General features: G+C 41.8%; 1 protein-coding gene across 2 annotated transcripts in view; it reads left to right on the top strand.

The window, feature by feature from the left end:
* Positions 1 to 497: 497 nt before the first annotated feature.
* Positions 498 to 21,024, top strand: part of SHOC2 (SHOC2 leucine rich repeat scaffold protein) — a 72,024-nt gene continuing 51,497 nt past the window's right edge. Inside the window, exon 1 of one of the 2 annotated variants that reach the window (XM_071564482.1) lies at positions 498 to 616. The gene's annotated coding sequence lies outside the window, so the exon portion shown is untranslated. Of the gene's footprint in view, positions 617 to 1,189; positions 1,291 to 21,024 lie in introns of those variants that run through there. The other variant, XM_071564483.1, reaches the window with a different exon arrangement.

The raw sequence follows: 21,024 nt of genomic DNA, 5'->3' as shown, positions 1-21,024 counted from the left end.
TGTTAGCTGTAACACTTTAATTAGAGTTGCAGTCAGTCACGGGGAACTGCGGGCTGCCCTCCCCACGCGGGGGAACCTCCACAGCGGGGGCACCACGGCAGGTTCCACCGGGATGTGCGGCCGCCCGGGGTCCCTGTCCCGGCCGCGGGGCTTGCGGAGCCCGAGCCCAGCGCAGGGACAGCGGGGAGCCCTGCCTGGAAGAGCCCTATCCGGGGGAGCCGTGCCCGGGGGAGCCGTGCTTGGGGAGACCTGCCCTGGGAGCCGTGCCCGGGGAGCTGGAGCGGGCCCGGGAGCGCGGCGGTGCAGCCACACACAGCACTGGTCCCGTAATCACCGCCGGTGCGGAGCCCGCACGGCCCCACTCCGGCCCCACTCCTGCCCCGCACAGCTCCGCTCCCGCACGGCCCCGCTCCCGCCGTCGCCAAGGGTAACGCGCCGCTTCCGCCGTAACCTGGAAGCGCTCGGTGTCGGCGCTCCGCGGTCCCGCCCCGAGAGCCGCGGGAGGTCCGTGGGCGGGCGGTCCCGTGACGGCTCGGTGCGCACAGACGGTGGCCGGCAGGGTAGGGCCGGGCGGCGGCGGGTGCCGAGCGCGCCGCGGGAGGATGGCGGAGCCGCGGTACGGGCCGGGGCTCGGCGGGGCGGCGGCTGACAGCGGGCAGGGGAGGCCGCGAGCACAAAGGCGGGGAGGGCCGGGGCGCAGGTGGGGGTGGTGGGGCACCGGCGGGGTGTCCGTCCCTGTCCCCGACCCCGTCCCTGTCCCCGACCCCGTCCCTGTCCCCGACCCCGTCCCTGTCCCCGACCCCGTCCCTGTCCCCGACCCCGTCCCTGTCCCCGGCGGGGCAGCCCCGCCCGGCGCGGCGGGGCCGGGGCAGGGGCAGGTGGGGCGGGCCGGGGGCGGCCGATGGTCCCGCGGGGCTCGGGCAGGGGCTGCCCCGCTGCTCGGCGCTGCCGGGCGATGGCAGCGACCGCCACAACAACAACAACAACAACAGAGAAAAGAAAGGAGGAAGCTCCGTTTCACAGCCTCACCTCTCCGCCTCCTCTCCCGCTTCGGTACCGGGAGCTGGCGGAGAGAAATTGGAAAGACTTGCGGTGTGTGTAGTGGCAGTGGCGCTCAGGGTAATGATTACCGGCGTTCGGGTAATGATTACAGCGCTCTGCCTGTGTCCCCCACCCTCGCACAGGCGTGAGGCTCTTTTCCTGTTCCAGCCGATGTATTTGTTGTGGCGGTTCTGATGGAGCCGGAGACAGAATCTCGTCTCAAAAGTCGTCGCCTTCCTGTCTAGCCAGGTGATTTTCCCGGTATTTAAAACAGGGAGGTGTGACAGAGAAAAGCGGTGTGACAGCTTTCCGCGTGGATTTGTGGCTGTAGAAGGCGTTTTCACCGAGTTGTACGTACCTTTCTCTGGGGAATGCCTCAAAAGCTGTAGTGACCTTAGTAAGGTGAACAGCTGTGTGCGTTGAATAGAATTGCGACTGGGTGTGAGCTATACAGAAATTCAGCAGGACTGAAGTTTGGTGAAACTGGGTTGCTTCTCGACTTGTCCATCTTATTTAGGAGCAGGTATGGACATGGAATAAAAAGTCACAACGTGTGAGAAAACAATTATGAAGTACTGAAATAGTACTGGTAATTTTTAAGTTGTGTATTTGAGATGGGGCTATGGAAGCTTTCAGTTCTGCACATGTGCAGACACTTTTGAGGCAGAATATGCATGATCAAGGAGTTGTAATTGTGTGTATTGTCATTGCTGCAGTACTTGGTCTGGATTTGTTTGGACTATCAAAATAGAAATTAAGGTGGTTTTAGTAATTATCTTCAGGGTCTTAATTTTTTACTGTTTCTTGTTTGCACGTTTGGCTTTATGTATTTTTTCTACCTTCTAAACTGTGTGTGGTTTCTTTTTTTTTAATCACTAGTCATTATGGTATACTTCTATTTATAAAATCAAGGGCTTGAAGTAGGTGGTGGTCAAATTAAATCACACTTATTTACAGCCATATTTCGGGCATATGTTGTATGCTGATCTTGATATAATCCTAGCCTGGTTTTGGGAAAGATTTACTGTATCTTATGAATTTGTTATTACACTGCTGTGCATATATTTTAATTTTAGTAACACTCTTATCCTCTTAATTCCCATTGAATGATTTGGATTTGACTATTTTGGTTTTCTGTGTAATTATTCTTTGCTCTGGATGAGTAAAATAGGAGATTATTGTACTAATTTGAAGCCCAGATTCCTTTAATTTTAGGCTGTTTGTCAGCTGTCAGCATTTCTGTACGTGTGGCAAGGCAAAACATGTACATCAGGCAAAACTAATTTTATATGTAATCTTGTAATACAGAAAGATGATTCCAGACAAAGCTCTCCTTTGTGTCCACAGCCTTCCTTTAAGGAATACCGAGGGATCCTCAGAGAGGATGCTGTCTTCTTCCACGTCCCTCTATCTGCTCTTTCTAGAAATGTTAAACAATCCCCAGCATTTTTTCGTAGGGGTGATGGCAAGGGTAGGGTCGATGAGCAGCGCTGGTTGCGAATAGCTGCTGTTCCCGTTCTAGTTTTGCCTTTCCAGCGTGACAGATCTGTAAGGCAGGAGGTGCTGGGAGGGGCGTTCCTTTGTTATGTTGACACTTGAATCTCACTGACGGGTGTATTCTCCTCCAGGAATTTTGCGCGATTGAAGGGATTCCTTCAGACGAGGGATATTTTCTCCAGCTGTCTTCCTGCACTGTTAGCCTATGTACAGAAATTAATTGCTCGGAAGATCACTGCTGTGCGTGTGCCTTTTAGGAAAGCTTTGGATTGATTGTTACTTGGCTGTGGCTTTCTAGAAAAGAATGTTTCTGCTGAAGCGGAGTGTGCGTGGTAGTCCCGCGAGCCGGCGGTGCCGACCCGTGCACGGCACCCATGGAATGGGTGGATGTACGTGCTCATGTGTGCTGATTGAATTAGGGCTGTTTAAGTATATTCTGAATACTTTGAATCAGAAGGGTCACGTTTTGTGATCCCTTCTTGACAACGCTGAGGAAGCCCAGTAAATAACAAAGCTCTCTTTTGGGAAGGTTTAGTGTGATAATAAGGATAATAAAACTGCATTAAGAGATCACAGGGTTTTCAAAATACCATCATGGAATATTTGGGTGGGTGATAAGAAGCCGTTTCTCTCTAGCAGCAGGTTCTCCTCGGCTGAAAAAAGACGAAAACTTGTGTGTGTGCAGAAGGGGAAGGCGATACTTGTCCCTTTCCATGGCCCACCACAGCCCCTGGGATGGCTCACCCCGATGTCCTCCTCAGCACTGAATTTTGGGTGACTCTGTGCTTTTCCTGGGTGCAGGGTAGCTCCCAGCCCACAGCCAGGAACGCATACCCATGTCCAGCCCACTGTACCCTCTGGCCTAGCTTGGCTAGTGGCATTTCCCACCCAAAATGCTTCAAGACTCATTGCTTTTGATTTCATCTTTCTGTGCAACAGCTTTGTGGATGCTGTTTTACTTGAAGCGAGGCTTGCTTTCTGCTCTGTCGCCGTAATACCTTGTATTTATTTTTACTGCCTGCCACTGCATCTCAGAGAAGATATTTCTGTTTCTCATTTTCTGTTGGGTTTGTGTGTGCGAGAGAGGGCTGGAGAGGACGTGGCACTGAAGATTAAACAGCCAGTTATAACCGATTGTCCAGATAAAAGAACCCCTGTTTATGTGAAAATTGTACTGGCTGACATAGTCTAGTCTGTTTGATACAGTAACCTTTCTGTGTTACAGAATGGACTGGGATAAAATGTAACAGGTTGTTATAACAAGCAGGTAATGTTTGCAGTATGAGCCATTGCCCTTAATTTGCTTGGTTTTTTGCTGCATTGCATGGCCTTGACTGTGTTGTGAAATACACATCACGTACTGGTAAATCTGGGAATTCTCCGACATCAAATGTGGTTCAGTAAAGGCATTTTCAGCATATCCAGGTCTCTGGATGAAAAGAGAATTTTAATTACTGAGAATTTTTCCATCCTTAACCTCTAGGTAATGTATGTTTTGTACGGAAATTATGTACAGTTTATAATCACTTTTTAAAAAGTGATTTTATACCACGTAGTAATTTTAGACTGTTTTAAGATTGTTGCAGCTTCAGGAGTACTTAATGTGTATTGCTTTACAAGAGAAATATATGGGAGAACAGAGCCCATCATATAATTGTTGACATGCTGACTAGCATGAGGATGTATTCACAGGCTGTGAATTGGTGTAGATAAATACTAGAATGAACGGTCAAAGAACTTTTGAAAACAATCTGGCATGCCTATATACTTGGTTCTTTTAGTATTGTTTTACCATTGAGGTGTTTGCATGTTAAAAAAAAACCAAAAAAGCAAATACTTGAACTTATTTATTTGCTTTTTACATTCTCTGTGGAAGCATAGTCTGTTCTCAGAGTGCATGTACATTAGATCGTAGTTTGCATGCCTGCCACCCTTTCTGTTACGACAAACGCTGAAAAGCAGGGGTTTTTTTGCCACAGGAAAGTATGTCCCTGGTTTTCAGTTACTACTTTTTAGCCTAGTTGGAAGTTTGCAGCTGGTCAGTTGTTGGTGGTGGGGTTTTGCAGAGAGGAGCTGTGCTCCAGCCCTGTTGCTCGTCCCGTGAAACGTGTGACTGGTGCTCGCATTAAATTGGTTGTAGCTCGCTCTTACCTTTGCTGTGCTAATCCTCTACGTGCTTTTGTGTCCAAGAACGCTTCATATTCTAGGTATGAACAAGATGTTTGGTGTGATCCAGCAGGCAGTATTTCCATGGAGCCCTGTTGATCCCGTAGGTATTGTATCCGGTTCAGTGGACCTGCCTACCCTGTGGTCGGAGGCTTTTTGTTATGCGTGGATCCTAATTGTTCTTTCTGTCGGCATTGTACGCAGACTGAAGGGGCCGAGCACCAATGCAAATAGCCCTTCTAATACCTTAGCCATTTGCATTATAATGGCTGCATAAATATTGCAGCACATCTCAATTCACTCACGGCTTTGACTGCTGGGCTTTAAAATAGGTTCTTTCTGTAGCACAGATCTTGTTCGTGGTTGGTATTGCTTCAGAGAGGGGTTCTGAAGTGCATCTTTATTAAATAGTGAAGCCTGTTTGTGATGAGGTGCAATTTTAACTTAGCCATGTTCTAGTCTCCCACTCCTTTCAGCCCACAGGTTGATACATGCACTTGGAGGCAAAAAGAAATTCGAGCTTGAGTAGTTTTTCACCAACTATTTCTAAACTCACTATATTTGGGTTTGCAAAACACGTTTGCTTGAGACTTGGTTTTGCATTAATTCCAGAAATCCTATGGATGTCTGTGAGAGTATTTTGTGCATAAGGAATGTGAGATATTGTGCCACCATTGTTTTGGTGCTGAAAACGTTCGTTATGACGACTTATGACTAACTGTACCAGAAGCATCCCAAATTTCCTTTGAAAGTGTCAATACGATGGTGTGACTGAAAGCAGACACTCTTTTTGGGAATGGGTGGCAGATTGCCATGACCTGTCTGTCAAAGTTTGCTTTACAGTGTTAAACAGAGCAGTGATTAGTATCACATTTAGTGATTAGTAGATACAAAGAGACTTTTTAGTATCATCACAGATGCCAACTTTTAAAGATGTGGATTAATTTCTTGTGGCTATAATCTTGTTATTAATGTAATGTGTCAAATTTTGGGCATGGTAGTACATGAAATTATTATTTCTATTTTCTGGCTAATCAGTTCTAATCCTAAGGGTAGGGTTTGCTCTGCCTTATGTGGTTTAATGTGTGAGAACTGCAGCAAGAAAGCTGTTTAAATCAAATGTTAGTCTTTCTTTTTAATATATCTGATGTTAGTAGAGTTGTCACTCTTGCACTTGTTCGTATGTATTAAAGCCGTAATAGTTACTCAGGTTAAGGATAAGCTGAATTACCATGTTGTTAGAATTTAAGTTATGAAAACAGTTTTCTGAAACAGTAAGTGATAGTATTGCAAGAATCCTAAATTTACTTAGGACTTCTGTATGGTGATTGATGATTCACATACATATGAAGTATTCTGCATAGTGCTGCAAACAACATATGTATTACTATAATGCAGTATTTTTAACACTTATCCTGTCAAAAACTTAGGTCTACTAGAAGTTTAGAATAATTATTTATAGTGATGGGCATGAAAATGCAAGGTTAAATAATGTTATATGGAAGAATAACAAAAATCTTGAACCACTGACCTGAGAACCCTAAGATGTAGTGTATCTATACTTCATGTATAGATATATATGGATTTTAGTTATCCATTAGATATTACAGGTAATGTTGGTTTAGTATCTCAAAAAAATATGGCAAAACCACTTTAGGATTTGCTGTTGTTTTTAGATCTATGTTTTCAGTGTCTCCATCCTAATAGGACTTAATATTTAATCAGAAATTGGAGAATTTTTTTGTGACTGTTCGAATGGTCAGAGTGATCCATTGGTCTGGCATGTTGTGCAGACTGGGAAGAAAAATAAGTGTATTTCTTGCTTTTATGAAGAAATACCTGACTGGCAGCCAAAATGACGAGGCCTGATATTTGTTTGTAGCTGAGGTGCAGCAATGATTTTGGGGAGTCAGACTTCTCTCTTTTCCTTTCTCTCGCCTGTGTCCCAGTCGTCTAAATCTTGGCACGGGACTTTGCTCTCTGTTGATTGCGAGGCTTCTGTTCTGTGACTGGCAGTAGTGATAGTCTGTGTGACTATAGCAGGTGAACTGTCCAGTTTCAGTATAATAAGATTTCTCACTGTTATATTTTTTGATGCTGAAAATTATAAGCTGTTTTTTAATACACAGCATTAATCATGGTTATTGAGAGTTGTCATGGGATGAAATACTCACACCGTGTCAAAATACTTAAAACGAAAAAATCCTTTTTTTTACTGTTTTAATTGTTGCATAGATTTTTTTTTAAACAAAAGAAATCAATTCAATGTGTCATTGTGACTTAAAGCCTGAATAGCACAGTGGTGAAGGTTGTAGTAAATTTGTAGATTATTGGCTAAAGCTCTGCATACAGAGCAACTGCAGGTGCTGAGTGAAGTGCATCGTGCCATAGACTGGTTCAGGTTCTCAGCTGCACTTTTATTTTTCCTTCATGTTAGAACTAATCTATCAAAATACTGCAGCGTATTCCATCCTCATTAAAAAAATCCTATAATCTCTCTCAGTGATTCTCTCAACAACCCCCCATCAACCTTCAGCAGTCCAAGGCAAGGAAATAATTGCGTAATTGTTAATCTCTTCATTAGATGAACACTTGTATTTCTGAAATTGTGATGTTAGAGTTTTGTGCTCTTTTATATTTCCCTTCCCCCTCAATTGCAGAAAAGCAGAACTGTGCATTTCTTTTAATTCTGAGGGATAACTGCACAGACAGGAGCCTTTTGCAGATTGCTGTAAATACCAGCTCCTGTTTAGAGCTGTGGTTACACGGAGTCACTCTGTGTAGCAGAGAGAAAATGACTTCACTAGCAAACTATATGGCTGCTGGAGGCATCAGGTGGCTTAATATGTAAACAAAAGTCCACAGCAGTCAAAAATAGATCTTTATAAAAAGAAAGTGCAGAATAGTGACCTCCTAAACAAGGAAGTGAAGGGCTACCAGAGAATCCATCTATGCAGTCCTGCAAAATGCTGATCATAGCAGAATATGAAGGACTTATCATGAAAACCCATTTTGCTGTTGCTTCTGACATAACCCTTAGAGTATAAGACTTTTAAAAATGTTTCTTGTAAAGAAATGATTGTACAGTCAAAGGGTCTAAAGCCAAGAAAAATCCTATAAAATATGCATAATTTGGAGTGATTTGCACAATTTTCTTGTTGAAGGATTGGATGGGTTAAATGAAGGCTCAGCTCAAACGTTCTTGTTACTATACTAAATCTGTGACAATTACTATTCTAATAGTTCTTGAAGTCTGATGGCTATTGTACAGTACTTGGAGAACCTGAAATATCTCTTATTAAAGAGAATTTTATAATACTGGCAGTTACAGAGCTCTATTAAATTAAAAATTCTAGATTATTACTTTTCATGAAAAGGGAAATTTATGTTAGTAAATACTAGCATGAATTAAGATACCTGAGAACTTGACTTTGTGCAATGATTTTGTTTTGCTAAGTCCCTTTAGCTCTTTTAAACTCCTAGACAGTGGATGATGACAGATTTCAGGTTATCATATTTGTTTTTCATGATGGGCTGTGTATTTGCTTTTTGGAATACTCAAAGAAACTGGCAGCTTTCTTTATAGCATATTGTGTGTGGCAGGCCTAGTTAGGAGGTTAGGAGGGAACAAAAGTTTAAATATTGTACCCCTGAGTTGTAATTCACACAATAAATACAACAACCTGGATTTTTTTTTTCCCATGGCATCATCCATAAATTCATTTTCTGTGTTTTAGGTCATCACTAGGCACGTTTTTACATTTTAGTATTTTCTCTTCTTTATTCCCAGAAACAAGATTTCAAATAAATGTCGGTAGTTATTTCTTGCATTTGAACTGTATCCTGTCTTGTCTTTTAAAACAGTCTCTTTTCAGTCCAGCCCTAAGTCATAACCAAACAGATATCGAGGTTTCAGTTACATGCTCTCACAGTAGTATCATGTTTTCTTCTTCTGAACTGAGATGCTGTTTATTGAACCAATTAGCTGTTGGGTGCAAGCCAGAACTTTCTCCTGAAATCAGAATTAATGAATAAACAAATTCCACTGGAAGGATTTCTATTCTCCACGGGCAGTGACAGTTAACGTGTGACAAGGACGTGGTTCATGCCCTGCAGCCCCAGTGCCCCTGTGTGTCTGGGTCTGTACTCAGCCCTGCCAAAATCAGGGGTAAACTTTTGAGTGTGCATCACACATTTGCATCATAAATTTGATGGTATGCCTGTCTTGGACTGTTTTTGAAACCATTCCAGCTCTTCTGTAGTCAGCAGATGGGATGCATACGCCTTCATTAACAAGCAGTTAACTCTGCTGGTATGACTGAATTTTCATCACGCTCCGGGTCTCTGACTTGGCTCTTTTTGCGTTCCAGCTCCCACTGTTTGTTCTGCTCTCTCTGAGAAGAAATCCACAGTAGCATTACATGCTCCTGCCCTCCTGTGGTAACGAAAACCCAAATGTTTTTCTCAAAATCAGGTTGTCTAAAAATAAAAGAGAGGAGAATAAAGAACTAGTTTTTCTCTTCTGGAGCAGCTACTTGTATCTCAAGATAAACCTTTGCTTCTGGTGAAGTATTCTGCTTCAAAAACCTGAGAAAATCGTAGTTATTTCTGAAGTTGCTGTTGCAGTATTAGAAAGCCCTTGTAGCCTTTTATAGTTTTGAATCAGAAGAAAATTCTTTAGAGAGAGTAATCAGGTGTTGGAATGGCCTGCCCAGAGAGGTGGTGGATTCACCATCCCTGGAGGTTTTTAAACTGAGACTGGATGTGGCACTGAGTGCCATGATCTGGTAAAGGGACTGGAGTTGGACCAAAGGTTGGACTTGATGATCTTGGACGTCTTTTCCAACCCAATCAATTCTATGATTCTATGAATTAACTTTCTGGCCTTGTTCCATGATATGCAATATTCCTTTTTCATTAGAGTAGGTGAACCAAGGCACAGAAATTACAGGAAAGATTTTTATCAGCAGCAATGGCAATGGGATTGCTCTACATTCCGTGCTGGGAGCTGGTGGGACCTGAAACCCGGTTCCATCACATGCCTTGGGGAGCCTGCCTGGATGGGTGACCCATGCCAAGCTCAGCATGGTTAAGGAATGGAGGTGGATCCCAACCCCAAACTCCCCACTCCTTCCAGACAAGTGCAAGGTGGGACAAGGCAAATGGATGTGAAACCTTTACTGATGGATAGTAGTGTGGTAGATCTTTGAACATGCAGTGCTGTAACAAGCAGTCATGTGGCCTGAAAGGATCCTGAGGTGGTTGTAGTCTGTATGTGACCTCTTGTTTCTTTAACGATCCTCTGTCTTAGTAATACTAAAAGAAATCTGCTGTCATCTTAGTTTCTAAGCTAATGGTGTATATAAAGTATGGACATACAACCTCAGTCTCTATAGGCAAATGCTTATGTATTAATGTCAACCTGTAAAGTCTTGGAATGAGAAATCTGTGTGTGTCACAGCTTTCACTCCTGTGATTTTCAGTGTCTACTGAAACCGGTTTGGTTTTTTTTTTCTTTTCCACTTAAACCTGCATTATGTTAGCAGGGAGAGTTTCACAGTTTGCACAGTGTTGGTTCCTTGGGCCAGCTTGTTGGCTGTCTTTCAAAAATATTTAATATAAACTGATCAGTTGTATAGCATGGTAATCTATGCTTTAGAGCTGCTTCTGCTGATTTTCTCATTGTTTTGTACTTTTACAGTGTAATTTTTGGTCTCTCTTCATCTTTGAAGCCACATAATTAACAGTGAAAATACATTCCATTCAGTTCCAACAAAAAGAAATGGTCCAGAATAAATTTGTGTAATTTTGACTGTAAATATCTTATTTTGTGACAGAGAAACAAGTTAATGCAAGGCAAAAGGGCGTACAGAGCCTGAAAACTACTCATTGCTACACATATGTGTGTTCCCTTTTCCTAGGTAACATGAGGGTTCCTGCCTCTGTTCATCTTAATTCACACACTCAGGTGTGTGTGCATGTCTGAACTTTTTCCAAGTAACTGCTCTGCTTCCACCATTGAATTACTCTGTTAGCAAATCTGTCTAGAGGTTTAAAGTTTTCAAATGCAAGTAGGGGGAGAGAGCATGTAAGGTTTGTACATGAGTGCTACTTTCTAAATGCTGTTTCTAAATAGAAATTTAAAATGATTTGAACTTCCTCATGCACTTTTTCGGTGATAAGGCAGTAACTTGTATGTCATGTGAAGAGAAAAGGAGGATTTGCTACAGAGAGTTCTGCTTGAGTTGTGTATGGCTATAAAAGCTCATGGAGTTTCAAGTTGTCTGTTTAAGTCTAAAATGTAAAATGACTGCTCAGACCCTTTAAATTCCTTTCAAGTGTAAGTTTTTTTTCCTCTCTAAGCAACTTTCTCAAGCAGTGGAGGCTGAGATGGGCAACAGCCTTGGATATCTTAGTTATGATTTTTATGTAAATTCATTGTGGTATACCCTCATTTATGAACTACATGAGAGACTAAGGAGCTGGTTAGCAAGTCTTCTTTTGTGGGGTTCTCCTTTGATGGGTCTTTCACATGTACTGCAGGTGTGTGCAGATGTTCATCCAGTACAAATGTGCTGCTCTTCAGTTACCAAAAGTGAATGGGCGAAGCTTGATTAATAGAATAGAATTAATTGTTCCGGAAATGTTACTTTTTGCCCAGCTTTTGGCCACTTTTTAGATAGCTACTCCAAAGCAAGGTTTTCATTGATCCATTGTAGAGATGATAATTCCAGAACCCCAACATTCAGGATTCGTTTGGAGTCTCATTTTCCTTGCTGCCAAAACTCTTAACTACCATCTAGCAAGCACTGTCAGTTCTCTTACCAGACTGGTTGTATGGTCTGTTCTCTTCTTCTGTTGTGATCATTGGCACTTTACATCTGAGACTACTGCTTGGTTTTGATTATTATTATTATTAACATGCAGCTTTTAGCATTGCCTAGTGCTAGCAGTCTAATGTAAATAAAATATCCCAGCTTGCTTAAATATGGGATCACAGAGCAGACTAATTAGCCAGTGCAAAGCAGTTGGTTCTTTTAAGTCAAGCTTTTTTGTTTTCCTTTAAGGGTCACTTTCAGTATGTGTTCTGATATGCTGACACCATTGTAATTATACCATTTTATGTGTATCTATCTATGTATCTACATCTCTATATATCTATATCTAAAGGAGGGGCTGAGAATTTGCACTGTTTGTGGTGTTCACCAAAGTCACTTGTGGATCACTCCCAGCTCTGTTTTAGTACTTCTGATGACAGGTAAGGATTCTTGAAAAAGTAATGTGGCTTTTATGCAAGTCTTCTGATATTTGAAATAATATGTAGAAATAATAAAAAACAAATTGAGAGTTCCTGATGATAATACAGATGAGAAAAAAATTGTAACTGGAACATACGGTATTTTTTCAGCTTGATTTAGATTTGCTGTGTTATCTCTTATTTTTTATTTGATGTTCAATCTTTTGTATCTCTGTTAACAGCTTTGTATATTATATATGCAAGCAGGGCTGTTACGTTTGAGCATGCAGGGCAGCATGGCTTAGTGCACAGGCCAAAACTTCTTGCAGGGAAGTGATTTGCATCCCTTTTTCTGAAGAACAGGGGGAAGGGTTATTTGGGCAAGGACTAGTTTGGGCACTGAACTTTTTCTTGGATAGCACTTTGTAGCCTCATCTAGACATACTAATGGCATGGCCAAAGGATGGAGGGGATAGATAATTTTCTAGCAGATTCCTCCAGTTATGGTGTGTTTGTAAATATGATAGAGGAAGTGGACTTGTAAAAGCATTCCTTGAAGATATCACATTCTTCTGGGGAGAACAAATCAAAATAATGATTTATTGATAAATGCTTGAAGTAGGAAAGAGGTGGTGCTCTGGATGATCATGCTGACTGCAGCCCACAGTGATGAGCCTGACTGTTGGCAGGGATCATCTGGCCTGGATTTAGTGGTAATGTTATTTGCTCTGTAAAATTAGCTAGAGTTGGGTTGTGAGAGAAGTGAGCAGTGAAATAGTATCATCTGCACAGATCTGACATGAGGAATTTAGGAGTTAGAGAACAGCACACAGTGTGTCAAACAAGAAGGGCTGTGGTTAAAACCTCTTTCTCTCACTTATGTTTCCAGCTGGTAGTCCTCACAACCACAGATCAAATTTAGACTTAGCAAGGAAGAATCATTTAAAATTGAAATTTCCCTTTTTGCATCATATCTGAATTTGATCCCCATAGGATGCTGATTTAATATGAAGTGATTTTATGTGTATATTCATTAAAAAAAAGTGCATGTCTGTAGCACTTAAGTTACTTCTATACTAAGCCAATGCTGACAATAGTCAGACTAGTTATGTTACTCTCCGTCTGTGTAAGAATTACAGAAGCTTTTGGTTTCGTAGGAATTTGCGCAATACGAACAAGTGATACTCAGCTCTTCAGACTGCAACTTCTTCTCCATCTTCTGTTTGAGGAATTATTGTCAGAGAATGTAAGAAGGGAAGGAAGTTGGAATTGTGGGAGAGAGAAGCTGCTCCCATTTACACAACCTTATGTCCAAGAATCATGGGAGCTGGAGGCTGGAGGAGAAGGTTTCATCAGCCACATGCTTCTCCTTTAGCCCTGATTAGGAATAAAAGACTTGATGTAATTGGTCTGTTTCTTGCCTTGCAGCAAAGGGAGGAATGGAGTAAGGCTTGGGACAGGGTGGAGGAATACAGCACTGGCATGTTGTGCCTTGCTGAGAAGGTGGCATTGGCCGTACTCTGTTGAAGGGGTCACACCAGTTCAGGTGCTGCTCCATGTATCTTTCTTAGCTGGTTCTCTTCTGTCTGTCTGTCTGCCTGCCTGCTCTTGCTCTTTGGTTGTTATTCCTGTACACTGTTATACTTGGAGTTCTTGCAGCCTGTACCCAGTACTCCTGTCTGGTTGTCATCTCTCTTTTACCTGTACTTGTGTTTGTTCTCTTTTTATGATTCTTTATGTTTTCCTGAGAAGTGTCATTTCTGTGCTTTTTCTTCCCTTCCCTCTATTTTGAGAATGGTTGAGTAAAAAAAGGAACAAATAAATGGCAAGTATTTGTTAAGATTAGTTAATGAACTTCCCTGTTAAACTGATTTGGTTTTAGAGGTTCAGATACCTCTACAGTGTTTCAATTTTTTCTTTTTCCTTCTGTTCAGGAACTCTTTTCTCGCATCCTCAGATATTTTCTTGTATCCTCATACTGTTCATATATAAATATAGTACCTTCATTCTGAACATATTGTTCTGGAGCATATTGTCATACTAAAATTTGTTCAGTCCTTGTAGTCAGTTTGTGAGGCTGTGTACTTTTTCTGAGTGCTTGGTTTGAAAAGGGCTCTCTCTCCATTAATCTGGATTGCTTCAACCTGTACTACCTGTGTGAATGCCACTGAGGTGGTTGCAATACCCCCCTCCTGTCCTTGTGCATCAGTGCAAAAATCGAGGCTCCATCACTTTGGCAAGCTCTGTGGTGGAGGTCGGGTGTGGTCCAAGGTCACTGCAAGCAGCTGGGACCAGTCCCCGCCTCTGTGCAGCTCAGAGAAGCAGATGTGGGCAGTCTGAATGCAGTGAATCACCTGTTCTCAGCTTGCACAGACTAGTGCAATCCTCTGCTCCATTTATTTCATGCAAACAGATTTTGCAAGGCACAAGTATCGGAGTCCAGCAGGTCTGGTGAGACACTGTCTTGTGCCTGAGCTAGTGTAGAAGTTGCATTTTTACATGTTCGCAAACAGATCAGATGATTCCTTTCCAAATTACTTAGGCATTTATAAATAACGTGGGTTTTTTCCTAAAACAAAGGGCAATAAGGTGAAAAACAGTAATTCAGTATAAATAGGCATACAGTTCAATTTTGGTTTTAATTTTCTTTGGATAGTGATATGAACTTTCATGCAGTTCTAAGCTAGCCTGATTTTTAATCATTTTTTTTCAGATTTCCATTCTTTTTTTTTTTGAAAGTGGTGAGATAAAAGGCTTATTTTAGCATCATATTTCTACAGTGTTGTTTAATTCGGATCGTGTGTGTAAATTTTTTCTGTGACTGTTTTCAGATTGACATTGCTGCTACTTTCTACTTTTACAGTACACAAGCCTTTCAAGTGTGCTAAAGAGTGTATCATGGAGTTGATTTTTGATAAGCAGAAATCATGTTTTCACTGTTTCTAGCAAAAATGTCATAGGAGACCTTTTGGTTTTTTTAGAAAAAAAAGGGATGCTTCATCTGAACAGATTTTAAAGAATCTGCTTGGAAGGGATCATAGTGGTTTTCTTTTTTCTTTTTTTTTCTTTTGAAGGAAAACATCTTGTTCCTGTGAAGAGACCCAATTTATCATGCATTTTCCAGAATTGTTAGTATATGTAAAATAATGTTTTAATCAGGCTTGTAGTTATAAGCAGAATAGTATTTAATGCTGTTTGGAGTCTTTTGGATGTCAGGCTTGAAGTGTTCTTTGCATCAGGCTCCTGAATAGCCAAGGTGAGCATGAGGAGTATTCATGCTAGATCTGGACAGTTCATGGTTCTTCCTAGGAAGGTGAACAGAATTTGCTTTCTCTTCATTGTTTTTTTCAGTTTTATCTTCTATCCTGGGAAAGAAATCTCTGGGATCATCTTAGGAATCTGTAAGAATGTGGAAGAACTTGCAATAAATTCAAATGCTGCCATGCTTGGGGTTTTTCTTTTGTAATGCTAATGCATCCAGTGTTACATGGGGGGAAAAACATGTAAAAAATTAGATAAAAATACTCCTAAAAAGTGATGAAAATTAAGTTTGCAATTGTCCTGGTTACAGCAGCCAGGACCAGTCTATCACTGTGTGGGTATAACCAAAACTGCGTATTCTACACCCTCTGTGTAATGTCTGATGAACTGTTACTAATGGATCATTTGCAGCAGCTGCCCAGGGCACACCTGAGGGCATTCAGGCTACAAGCTGGGTGTTAAAGAACCCTGGGAGAGAGGGGAGTGTTTCTGTCGTCACACCAGTGACTCAGCTGGGATAACTCCCCTCCAGGGAGGCAGCAGCACCTTCATACCCAGCCTGAGGGGTCATGTCTGCTGATGGGCTATTTGGGACTGGCACAATAGGCAGCTATAACGACCCAGACCATCAATGAGTTAAAAAATATCCCATGACTCACAGACTTAAATCACTCCTTATGGAACTCCTCGTCCTGGGGGAGGTACTGGACATTCCCACCTGAACCTGGGCATGTATAATCTTGGGGTTTGGTCAGTCTGGGTACAACTCGTCGGATCCAGAGGTGGATGAGAACCTCAGTAAAACTGAGACTGCCACTTTCAACAAGACTGCAACCATTATCCTCACCAACAGGTTTTCCTTTCCTTTTACTTTGTACTCAGAGGAACCACGTGGGGCTCAGCACAGGGGTCAATGAACACCATTCTGTTCGTGCCCCAGGGTGCTGGGTTATACATCTGGGGGTTAAAACCAAGTTCTCTCTGTATCACTGTATTTATTGTAATCTTTTTAGTAAATTTCAGCTCTGACTTATGATCTCTCATTTCTCCCACCAGTTTACCTTTAAACCAGCACAGTAATATAAAGCAATTAAAATTAGACAGGTGTTAATGAGGTGGCTTCCAGTGCTTCAGGTGACTGTGCTTGTCAGAACGTGTTTAATACTTCTCCAGTCACTGCATATGAGTTGCCATCTCTGACACCTCTTCTCCATGCAATGTGTAGGAGCAGCAGTGGTGCTTGTTGACTGATTACTTTCTCAGTATTTTTATATATGTGTGATGCTCTCTTATGTAGAGTTCCTTATCAGCTGCTTCTTGCCCACCATCCGTGCCTCCCCTCCCATCCTTGTTCAAGCTCCTGCCTGTTTCTCAGCTTGCCTGTGCTCCAGGCAGGAGCTTTTCTCCTCTGCCTGTCAGCTGTGATCCAGTGGAAGATGGGGAGGGCAGAAGGAGAGTGTCTGGGCTGAAAGGAAAGGCCTGTTTGGCCACTCTGTGTTTGCCTTGCTGTGGGAATGCCTTCTATCAGAAGTTGGTGTGTAGGAGTCAAGGAGGTGAAGCAGGCTCAGGGTTTATGAAATACTCACCACATTGTTGCCAGAGGAACTCCTTGCAGTTTTCTTGTTAGAGTTTCAAAGTGACCAGGAGTGAATCTGCAGTGAAATGCAATGTGGCAGAGACATTTTAATAGATCCAAAGTCCCTAATTTAAACTCAAAATGCTGTATTGATGATATTGGTGTTAAGATTACCTTCAACACAAATGAACAAAGCAATGTGCTTTTATCAGCTGTCAGTCTTACAAACAGCTGAACCAAATAAATCATCTCACCTTTTCCCTCTATTCTTATGTCCCCTCAAGGCCCTTCTCTCCAACCCCAAAAAGTCCCAAGGCTGACAGGCAGATGCTGGTAAATACTGGCTTTGAAGAGTGAAGTCTAATAAAAATCAACATGATTGAAGAAGCCTTTGCCACAGAGCACTGGCTGTATACAGTGTATACAGTGTTACCTGCAAATGCTATAGAATGCATCTATTTGTTTAAGTATTACACTGCTTTATGTAATTTTGTTTAATTCTGTTACATGCAATGGGGAAAAACAGTTGAAAGCTTTGAATGAGGCTTGGGAGCAATTCTGTTCCTCATCACCTCCTCAGAGTGGATAATGAGCCCACATTTCTATCGTGCCGTTAATTTACAAAGTTCCCCAAGGTATTTCTAAGTTGCTTTGGCTTCTCCAGCTGTGGTTGAGCATTGTTTCAAGCAGCAGTGCAGGACAGTGGTCTGCCCATTGGAACGTGGAACCTGTTTAACCATGTGCAGTAATGAAGCACAAGAGGGCAAGGACAGGGAGGGAGTAATACACAGTCCGGTTGAAACTGCAGGTTGAATCTGGGTGGGCAGAATGAAATTAACTTTAGAAATGTAGGGGTTAAAAATCAAACTCCGGCTGGAGTGGACACACACAGTACAGGAAAAACACCATTTCTCTTTGGCAGTTTGTACTTCTTGCCTCTGAATAAGAGTACTTGGAGGGCAGAAGTGGTCTGTCATATAATGTTTAGGCAAATGATGGCTGGGAAAAAGAGATTAAAGTGATTAAAGTGTTTTAACTTGTATCTAGTTATCTGAAACACAGCAGTTTCTTTGTACTGGTGTTCTATCTATATTCTAACTTGGCCTGAATCAGTTCACTTTCAGGAGATAAGATGCATTTATCTGAAAGGGTCAGCTTATAAAAAAAACCAAAACAACTCACTGGTGAAACTCATTGGTGAAGCAGTAATGGGGGAAGATGTGTAGATACTTCTGATTTTTCATTTAGAATGTTATAAAGTTGTTTTGGTTTCCTGTAATACTTAAATACATAATGCAACCTTTTGAAAAAATGTGTCTTCCTAAAGAAAACAACTAGTAGATAATTGCACAATTTTCAAATATATTTTATTTTAATTAGTTGTAATGAAGCAGAAATGTACACTTAGGTTGCAGCAAATTTGGTGCCAACTATAGTGGTTATCTTCTGTCTGGGTGGAATGCTGATCTGTTCTGATCTGTTCTTTTCTGAGAACAGGTCAGATGTAAAACCTGTTCATGAATTTTAAAAGTGAGGAGGTGTATAATTGGAAACTTGTGGGTAAATATATTTTTTTGACTTTGCTAGACACTTGTATATCTTCCAAACTCACAATGTTAGTTGGAAAGTAAATGCTACTGCATATTTCTTTTTCTATACATTAGTTACATTTAAACTAGATGTTCAATAAAACAAATATATCCAGGCATTTCTCATCTCAGCTGAATATCAAGAACTGCAAATAATTTTAGCAAGAAAAAAAAAAACCTGAACAGGGGCCAGATATTGCTCACTGCTGAGCTGCCACAGTGTAGTTACTGTGGCTTTGTTTGCTAGAACATAGAAGGTAAAGAGTCATTGCTCCTTTTCATGTTCAGAATTGCATTAAAAGCACATTTTAAGTTGATTTTTAGATAGGTTTTTTCCCTAGCATAGTATTCCTCTGCAAAAGGATCTTGTGACTTACAGTCACTAATTATGGTCAGAAAATTCAAGGGACTGGGAGTCATCCCGCACTGAACTTTGTGAAATGGTCGTAATTATTACATAAAAGCATGTTAAAGGAGATGAGCAAACTTACTGCATCAAATTCAGAGACAAAGAAACAAAGAGAAATGCTGCAATAAGTAAGGTTTTGGTTTTTTGCTGGATAATTCTATGTTGCTGGTAGGAGCCAGGATGGGATACTATGCTAGGTAGAATGGAGCTTTGTTTTATTAAGCCAAGATGGGAGTTAGTGTGTGGTTTGTCTCAATTTCTGTAGGATCAACAGAACTTAATTTGTTGATAATACAGATAATTAGTAGATATATTGCTCTGTTGTTGCTTTGTCTGTTTCATTTCTCTCCTATCATTTTTGTTTTGTCTCCTGTTTGGTAGGTTTTGTTTTGATAAATTGTTTTTGTTGCCCAAAGGAAATTCTGATTGAAAGAAAAATATTTGATGCTGGTTTGAAGTTTGTGTCATCACCTTTGGCAGGACCAGTGCTATTTTCTGTCAAATTTGTACCAAAGCTGTGTGTGACAGGCTGTTTCCTTTTTATAGGAACTGTTGAGGGATCTGAATGGTTGCATGTGGATACTGTGTAGTGGTAATAGTGAAGTTGTATTATTGTGGAAAGTAAGGTTTTGCTCCAGCAGAGTGATCTTTATTCAAAGGAGGGTATTGAGTGGGTTGGGAGCACTTACTCTCATGGAAGGTTTTATGGCACTATAGATACAGAATTTGTATAGTCACAAAAATGAGGACTGTGTTTTTCTAGGTGAGTATGTCCATTTAAAATAACTTTTTTGAGGCATATTAGAACCTGCACTGAACCCGTGAAATTTGTTTCATCTAGCAAGTTACAATTTTCAAATTTCATGTATTATGCAGGATTACACAGCCTGCTGATACTGCGAGTTACCATGGAAACAGAGACATGCAGCTCAAAAGGTACATGCTGGGGGGCCACACATGCAGAAACTACCTTTTTACATATCAAAATAAGCTGCCACATGGAGTTAGCAGAATTCTTTGTACTTGCTCTTGGCGTCTATTTCTACAAAAACATGAAATGGTACTTTATACCTTGGCCAAAAACTACTGGGTTGTTTTCCTGTAAAGGAGAAAAAGACAAAATGGTTCATAAAAATATTGTTGGAGTGCACAAAATGAATCACAGTCTGTATATTTTTGTACTTGCTAGGTGAGTTCAAAGGCAGGGCACAAAAGATTATTTCGACCTCCTGGGAGCTTAAGTCGTAGGTGACTTTCAGTCTGTGAGCGTGGAGCCTTTTTGTCCTGGTAGCTCTGGACTTTGGTACGTGACCTGGCATTTACGGCAGCAAAAAACTTCCAGAAAGCAGGAGACCTGGCGAGCAGGGAGTGAAAAGGTGGATTCCAAAGCTTTGAAAGTGGCAGTAACGTCCATGTGCCCTCCTGTGTGCCGTGGAAAGGCACAGCTGTGTGAGGAGTGGCGTGTGGGATGTCCTGGCAGATGTGCCTGGTCCTGCAAGCACAAAATGATCAATCACCAAACATCTCTCTCTGATTTATAGTAACTTCAGGTTTATTTGCACATAGGTTTGTAATTAGGTGCCTACAGTTACCGATGTGTCTGTGGATTTAAGACACCACAAGTAAAGCTTTTGAAAGCCTTTAGGAACAGTCTGGTTGTTTCCCCCTTCGGATTGACGTTTGTTCAGTTCTTCCTTCGACCTCCAGGTTTTGCTCGAATGCGAGACTGGGTTATGCTCAGCTATTCTGCAGCCATGGAAGCAGCAAGCAGTCAGGGAATGGTCTTGGCTGCAGTCCTTTGGCAGATGAAGATATCCTAAAGGGCTTAGTGAGCTGTCAGGGTCCAGGCTCCTCACTTACCCAGCTCCACAGGCTCGGGCTGTGCTGCAGGGAGGGAACAAGCTGCTCTCTGTGTGAGGGGATTAGGGCAGAAAGTGGGGCCACATCCAGGTATACTGAAGTCAGGCTACACTGGCAGTCTGTGAGCTGCTGTCTGCTGGCCACTCACCTGCAGGACTGAGAGGAATTTAATGGTCAGCCTTCTCTATGGAACAAGCCAATCATTGCAGCTGCCATGAAGGATCCTTACAGTTTTACACTGTCCTGTACTCTGAAATAATGGAGGTTCTTCCCAAAGGAAAGAAGGTGTCTAGCTGGCATGTTTCAGGAGCACTACTGCTGCTGAGATAGAGGAAGAGCTATTTTTGATCTGTGGTGGTTCCCATGCTGTCTCCATACTTCTGGATGA

This window comes from Pithys albifrons, chromosome 9 (genome assembly GCF_047495875.1).
Source record: "Pithys albifrons albifrons isolate INPA30051 chromosome 9, PitAlb_v1, whole genome shotgun sequence".
Lineage (NCBI taxonomy): Eukaryota > Metazoa > Chordata > Aves > Passeriformes > Thamnophilidae > Pithys > Pithys albifrons.
The sequence above is the reverse complement of the archived record's forward strand: the minus strand, read 5'-3'. Positions and strand labels throughout refer to the sequence as shown.